Source organism: Lithobates pipiens, unplaced genomic scaffold (genome assembly GCF_037356315.1).
Source record: "Lithobates pipiens isolate NorthernLeopardFrog02 unplaced genomic scaffold, aLitPip1_a1.2 Scaffold_16, whole genome shotgun sequence".
NCBI classification, from domain to species: domain Eukaryota; kingdom Metazoa; phylum Chordata; class Amphibia; order Anura; family Ranidae; genus Lithobates; species Lithobates pipiens.
In genome coordinates this window covers 203,844,872-203,852,483 of record NW_027507748.1, presented here as the reverse complement: position 1 = coordinate 203,852,483, position 7,612 = coordinate 203,844,872, and the positions used below count along the sequence as shown (strand labels likewise).

Here is a 7,612-nt window from a genome sequence, read left to right as displayed (position 1 = left end):
TGGGTTCACGAAAAACAGAAGTTGTCAAACAAATCTGATTTCTTTTTATTAAGAGGTAAATAAAACCTTGGACAGAGGGGTGGCTGTGGACATGGTATACTTTGCAAAAGCGTTTGACACAGTTCCCCACACATGGCTATTGTGTAAGGTAAAGTCTACAGGTTTAGAAATATCAATCTGTAAATGATAGAAAACTGGCTAAAAGACTGAATTTAGAGAGTAGTGGTTAATGATTCTTACTCTGAATGGTCTATGGTTATCAGTGGTGTACCCCAAGGTTCAACGTTGGGACCCTTACTTTTTAATATCTTTATAAATGATATAGGATCTGGGATTAAAAGTACCATTTCAGTCTTTGCAGATCACACCAAACTATGCAGCAGAATAACATCCTTACAGGATGTCTCTAATTTACAAGCCGACCTCAATGCACTAATTGGGCAAATATGGGGCAGATGAGGTTTAATGTTGAGAAATGTAAAGTTATGCACTTGAGGGCTAAGAATATGCATGCATCATACATACTAGGGGAGTACAACTGGGGGAATCCATAGTGGAGAAGGATCTGGGAGTTTCTGTAGATCATAAGCTCAATAACAACATGCGATGCCAAGCTGCGGTTTCCAAAGTGAGCAAAGTCTTTCTTGCATTAAGAGAGGTATGGACTCGAGAGTGAGAGATATCATTTAGCCCCTGTACAAATCATTAGTAAGACCTCATCTGGAATATGCAGTTCAGTTTTGGGCACCAGTTCTCAAAAAGGATATCTGGGAACTGGAGAAAGTGCAGAGAAGGGCAACCAAACTAATAAGAGGCATGGAGGAGCTCAGCTATGAGGATAGATTAGGACAACTGAATTTATTCTCCCTTGAGAAGAGGAGATTAAGGGGGATATGATCAACATATAAAATATATAAGGGGTCCATATGGTGAACATGGTGTTGAGTTATTCACTTTACAGTCAACAGAGGACAAGGGGGCACTCTTTACGCCTAGAGGAAAAGAGATTTCCTCTCCAAATATGGAAAGGTTTCTTCACAGTAAGAGCTGTGAAAATGTGGAATACATTCCCTCCAGATGAGGTTCTGGCCAGCTCAGTAGATTGCTTTAAGAAATGCCAGGAGTCTTTCCTAAATGCAAAAAATATAACTGGGTACTAACATTTATAGGTAAAGTTGATCCAGGGAAAATCCAATTGCCTCTTGGGGGTCAGGAAGGAATTGTTTCCTCTTCTTTAGCAAATTGGATCATGATTTGCTGGGGTTTCTCCCCTTCCTCTGGATTAACTGTGGGTATAGGATTGAGTATATGGGACTGTTTGGTTTTATTTTTTATTTATTTATTTTTATGGTTGAACTAGATGGACTTATGCCTTTTTTCATCCTGACTAACTATGTAACTATATGCACACATATATATTTGCATACACTAACTGTATACACATTGACACTGATACATTGCAGCAGATTCAGTTATACCATCTTTTTGTACAACATTTTGCTAAAGCTGTCTGTTATGATTACATTAATTATTTTCTTTTTCATTTATAATCACTTATGGGAAATCGCATGCCTTCAAAGGTGCATTCCCTCCTATGTGGAACCCAATTGTATACTTGGATTACAACAATCTATGGAGGACCATGGATGAAATGGGAAAAGAGGTAACATGTAATTAAGTGGCAAGCCTTAGCATGTAATTATCTAAAGCCTACGTATAACCAAATAAATAATTCTACAGTTTTTTTTATGTAATCAACGAATAATCTAAAAAGAATGCTTATACAATTTTTTAGAAGAATACAAATTTAAAAGTACAATGAATTGTAAATTTTTCAGTACAGAGTAAATTGTATATTTCAAAAGAAATTAGATTTTCTGTAGAAACTGCATAACATACGCAAACACTGCCTGTAAAGAATCAAAATTGATGCACATAGTTGGTTGTCTATGGCGCATGTTTAAGATTAAATGTTTCCTTGTGGTTTGAGTAGAGCGTTGATATCTCAGAAAGTCTATAAGGCACTTGTAGGAAAGAATTTTCAAAAAGGGAGTGTTTCTCCTTCTCGGTACAGGTAAAAAATATACTAACCATGTCATATATGGTGGATTCTTCAACAAATATATTGAAAGCTGGCATTGATGGAAATTTGTAAAAACAAAGTCAATCTCAGGCCGCGTACACACGGGCGGACTGTTCGCCCAACTTTGTCCGCTGAACAGTGTTTGGGCGGACAGTCCGCTCGTGTGTGGGCTTTTCAGCGGACAGTTTCAGCGGACAGTTGGACGGACAAGGTTTTTCGGAATTTCCGAAAAACTGTCCGCTGAAACCTTGTTTCAGCGAACAGTCCGCCCGTGTGTAGGCTTGTTCGACAAACTAAGTTCCGCGCATACTCAGAAAGAATTTACAGGGCGGAAGCGCTCGGTCTTGTAAAACTAGTGTTCGTATTGAAGCTAGCATATTCGTCATGCTGCTAATTTTGTGGTTTTTTTAATATAGCCCGTTCTTTTCTTCTTCGTAATGCAAGAAAAGTGAAGTAGCTTTGCTGCTTATATTCACACAGAGTTATACTACATGTTTTTATTCATCCTCATCCTATGATTAATCTTCCAATTATATCAAAAATATATTCCCAATTTATATAAAAAAAAAAAAAAAATTATATATATATATATATATATATATATATATATATATATATATATATATATATATATATATATATATATATATATATATATATATATATTTATATTTATATATATATATATATATATATATTTATATTTATTTCAGAAAAAAAAATCTATTACTATATATTTTTGGAACTACTATTGTTTTTTTTTTTTTTTGTTTTTTTTGGGTTTTTTTTGGGTGGGGGGTTTGAAACAAGATGGACTTTCATTTTTTTGGGCCAAGCAGGACTATGCAAGTAGAGATAGATAGATAGATAGATAGATAGATACCCAAACCATCATTTTAGCCTACACATGATTGCATGTTCAAAATCAGCAGAGCTTCCCCTCATTTCAAATGTTAAGCCTCAAATTTACAGCGACTGCACTTCCAAGTGCACTTGCAGTGCTTTAAAAATTGCACTTGAAGTTAGCATATTTACATGAACATGTGTTTTGTAAATAACCCCCAGAGTCTTTTGACATGTATCTGCCTACTCACAAATAAACTTTGTTTTTTTTAACCCAAAATTATACAAAAATATTGATAAAAAAAAAGAAAAAAAAAGAAAACATACAATTTTTTTTTTAAATCAAAAATTTTTATTTTTCCTCATAACCAAAATAAATCAAAAGGGAGGCAACACTGGAGACAATTTTGACGTTTGTGAAGCCTTTTGTCCCCCAGGCACACATCAAGTGAGTGGACACCAAAATTCCGAACCTGCGTAGCATGTACATAGGGAGCACAACCAGGTCCTAGAATCCCAAAGACCAGGAACAGCAGCAGATGAGATCTATGTCCCCAGACTGTGGTACTACAACAGCCTGCGTCTTCTTTCAGAGCAGACTGAAGCCAGGCAGTCACTTGCGACTCTTCCGTCTAGCCTTCCCTCCACGCTTCGCTGGAGGCTGTGCCTCTGGTGGTGGAGTTGTGGTAGGAGGAGGAGGAGGAGGAGGATGAGGAGCAGTAGGGTCTGTTTTGTAGAGCTTCGTGGTGGGTGTGAGCTCACCCTTCAGACCCAGTTGTATGGCATCAAAGAAGATTGCCTCACACATGTCTCTTTGGGGTTTGTCCATTTCTTGGAGCTTGCTAGCCAGATAAGTGGCATAGGCCTCCTGCGGATTGGGGGGTTTGGTCAAAATCTGGGTGGCTTGCCGTATCAGCACCAAGGACTCCTCCTCTGTACGGCCCATCCTCCTGGGCCTTTTGCTGGCTAGGCGGAGGGGAGGGACCTGGCTCTCAGTCCTACTCCTGCTGGGCCCAGCTAGCTCCTGCGTGTGGCTGGTCCCGGCCTCCTCCTCCATACCACTGGTCCTGGCCTCCTCCTGGGTGAGCTCATCCTGTGTAAAAAAACAAAGCAATCAATAACTAAAATATGTCTATATTTAGAAATCATCAATCACTAACAATTTTACAGTTCTCACTTGCAAATACATTTGTCTTGAAATACAAAAGGCTATCATTTTGACACCATCATTTTTCCATCAGTTCACCAAGATTTGAGCCACATTTGTGGAAACTACTGTATCCTTCTATCTAATTTAATTTGTGATGAAATCCTAGATTTGGAAGCAATTCAAACATTGAACTTGACATCATTAATATTTGAGCAATCCAAATGTTAGAAACTAAAATATACCTGGCTCCAGCTGGGCGCATCAACCTCGTCCAGCAAGGAAGGGTCTGGATCTTCCAGGGATGGCTCACCTGAGGCGGAGGGAAGGGTGGAGGGACGGGTAGACGGAAGAGTCGAAAGTGACTGCCTGGCTTCTGACGTGTCATCCAGAAAACGCAGCCTGTCATAATACCACAGCCTAGGTACATAGACCTGACCTGCTGCTGATCCTGATGTTTGGGACTCTAGGATCTTTCTTTGCTCCCGCCTATACGCGCTACGCAGGTTCTGAATTTTGGCGTTCACAAAGGTAGTGTCTGCCTGGGGGACTCGGGTTCTCACAAACGCCAAAACTGTCTCCAGTGTCTTCTTCCGGGCAGCACGGATTGGGTATTGGGGGTGTTTTGTATCCCACAGATTGCTGTGGGACTCCACTAGATCTATAAAGGTGGAGAGGAAGGCCTCCTCTTTAAAGGGGTCTGCACTATACTTTTTTATTTTCTGAAAAGAAAAAAAAAAAAAAAAAAGTCAGACCAAATGCACACTATATTGTGACAATGTAGGCGAGACACACACTACTACACACGCTACCCCCCCCCACACACACACACACACACACACACACACACACACACACACACACACACACACACACTACCCCTCCCACACACACACAAACACTCCCACACACACACACACACTACTGCCCCCCCCACACAAACACTCCCCCCCCCACACACACACAAACACACACACACACACACACACACACACACACACACACACACACACACTACTGCCCCCCCCCCCCACACACAACCACTCCCCCCCCACACACACACACAAACACACACACACACACACACAAACACACACACACACACACACACACTAGCCCCACCCCCTATACACCCACCCCCACACTACCACACAAAACACCAAGCCCACTCAACCACCAACCCACATAGAAATCAATTAAACATCAATAAGAATAAAATTCAATATGGATATCCCTAACGCAGGCTTTAAATGCACCGAAAATAAAATGATAACTATCTTACCATCGCGTGTAGCACTCCCTGCTCCCGTTCGGACAAGCGTACGGCCTCGTGGTACCGCTTTATACACGGCGCGTGCGCTCAGGCTCCGCCTGCGTCACCCGCCCCTGACGTTCCTTGCGACCGTGTTTCCCCGCCCCTTTTACCCTCCTTCCGCTGTGGGTGTATGAGAGTGGAAAATGGCGGATGCAAGCTCAATTAGCAGCGTGAGCAGCGCGGAGGAAAGCCGTGGGCCCCAAGCAAGGAGGAGATATAAGGCCACCAATATGGCGTTCGAAGAGATGGTGGAGATGGTAGCTATCCTTCAAAGGGAGGATTATGATGGGGAACATGGCCCTTACCCAAAACCAAATGTAAGGAAAAGCGCCATCTTGGACGAGGTGGTCACAGCCTTGGAGTCAAAATTCGGGGTACGGAGAGGAAAGGACCAGCTGCGGAAAAGATGGTCGGACATCAAGTCCAGGGAGCCGGACCAATATGACCGCATCAAAAAGGTCCTGAAAAAAATGAGTAAACTCCGCGTTTCTCGTGACTGTCGGACATAATCGTTTGATTTGATCGTAATCGTTCGTGTAGATAGTGTATGTAAATCTGGCGGATTTGATCGTAGGCGTTCGTGTAGATAGTGTATGTAAATCTGGCGGATTTGATCTTAGGCGTTCGTGTAGATAGTGTATGTAAATCTGGCGGATTTGATCGTAGGCGTTCGTGTAGATAGTGTATGTAAAACTTGCGGATTTGAGCGTAATCGTTCGTGTAGATAGTGACTGTAGATCTGGCGGATTTTATATTAATCGTTCGTGTAGGTAGTTTATGAACATATGGCGCATATGGTTGTTCGTATATGTGGGCGTAAATAGCATGAATTTGTGTATGGTGTAAATTTATCTGGTGTTGGATTAGATTTTAATTATTTTTTTTTTTTTTTTTTTTTTTTTTCATGATAAACTGAATTGTCACGCTCAGTTTATAGGATATAAATTTTTAATAAAGTTTCATAAATTTATTCAGTGCAATGTAGACTCAATTAAAAAAATTAGATGGATAGATAGATAAAATGCTGGTTCAACATCTGGACTAGGAAACATTTATAAGTGTAGTTTGGGCCTTCATAGAACATTTTTGACATAATCACACACAGGTACTCCAGGCGTTGATTCGAGTGTGTCCGTCTGTGAAACTTGGACAAAAGATATACAGTATCACAGTTTGGTTAAAGGCTAGGTTCACATTGCTGCAATGTACGAGATCAAATGTGATTTGCACCGCACTGCAGTGCAAATCACATGTGATCTCTGTGTGATGCGATTTCAGCCATGCATGTAGTATGGCTGAATTTACATTGCATCCGGACCAAACTTGTACATGGCCCTTTTTTTAGTCCACAGCCAAATCGGATCACATGGGTGTTCACACCATGTGGTCCGATTCCTGTCCGAGTTTAAAGATTGCACTGTGAAATGATAACTAATTTGGAGGTGTCAATAGAACTTTACACTGATACTCCCAGCAGGTCACATAGGGCAGTGCGAACTCCGCATGCGATGCGTGAAACCACAGTAGATTTGCAGCGTTCACACATCGCAGCAGTCTGAACACAGCCTAACTAAAAAAAAGTCATTTTAAGGATGTATTAAACTAGGATCTTGTAATAACCAGCTAATAATTTTACACCACTTTAAACCAATGTTTCATATTCAAATTTCTGAACTCAAATATCACTATGCTTAAAAGTATTTTTTTTTTTTTTTTCATTCTCATAGGAAAACAAAGACTCAGACAAGAGGCGGAGCAGCCCAGGACCCCCCGACCTCGCCAGCCTGATTGGGCAATTAGCCCCAGCCCCAGCCCCAACCCCAGCCCTGCGTCGGTATTGGAGCTGCCCAGTCCTGTATCTGCGAGGGAGCTACGGAGCTCGGTATCCTCCGCTGGACCAAGCTCCGTAGCTCCACTGGATGAGCCCAGCCCAGGGCTAGATGTGGAGGAGGAAGAGCAGGTGGAGTTACACACCCCACAAAGTGAAAGTGAGTGTCTGACAACCCAGCTTAAGGTAAACAATTAATGGCTGTATATTTTAACCAATTTTTTATCTACACATGTTTTTAGGTGATGATCTGGTGGTGGTAGGAGAAGCTGCGGAGCCCTTTTCAGCGGAAAGTGCCCAGAGGCTGATAGGGCAGATCATGGTCTGGAATGCCAGGATCGACTTAATGGAGACCAACATCCAGGCCATGCAACAAGAAATCCTGGCCACGCAACA

At 41.6% G+C, this 7,612-nt stretch overlaps 1 pseudogene; it reads left to right on the top strand.

Moving 5' to 3' along the window:
- Positions 1–1,558: 1,558 nt before the first annotated feature.
- LOC143984123 (amine oxidase [flavin-containing]-like) overlaps positions 1,559–7,612 on the top strand; it is a 37,253-nt pseudogene continuing 31,199 nt past the window's right edge.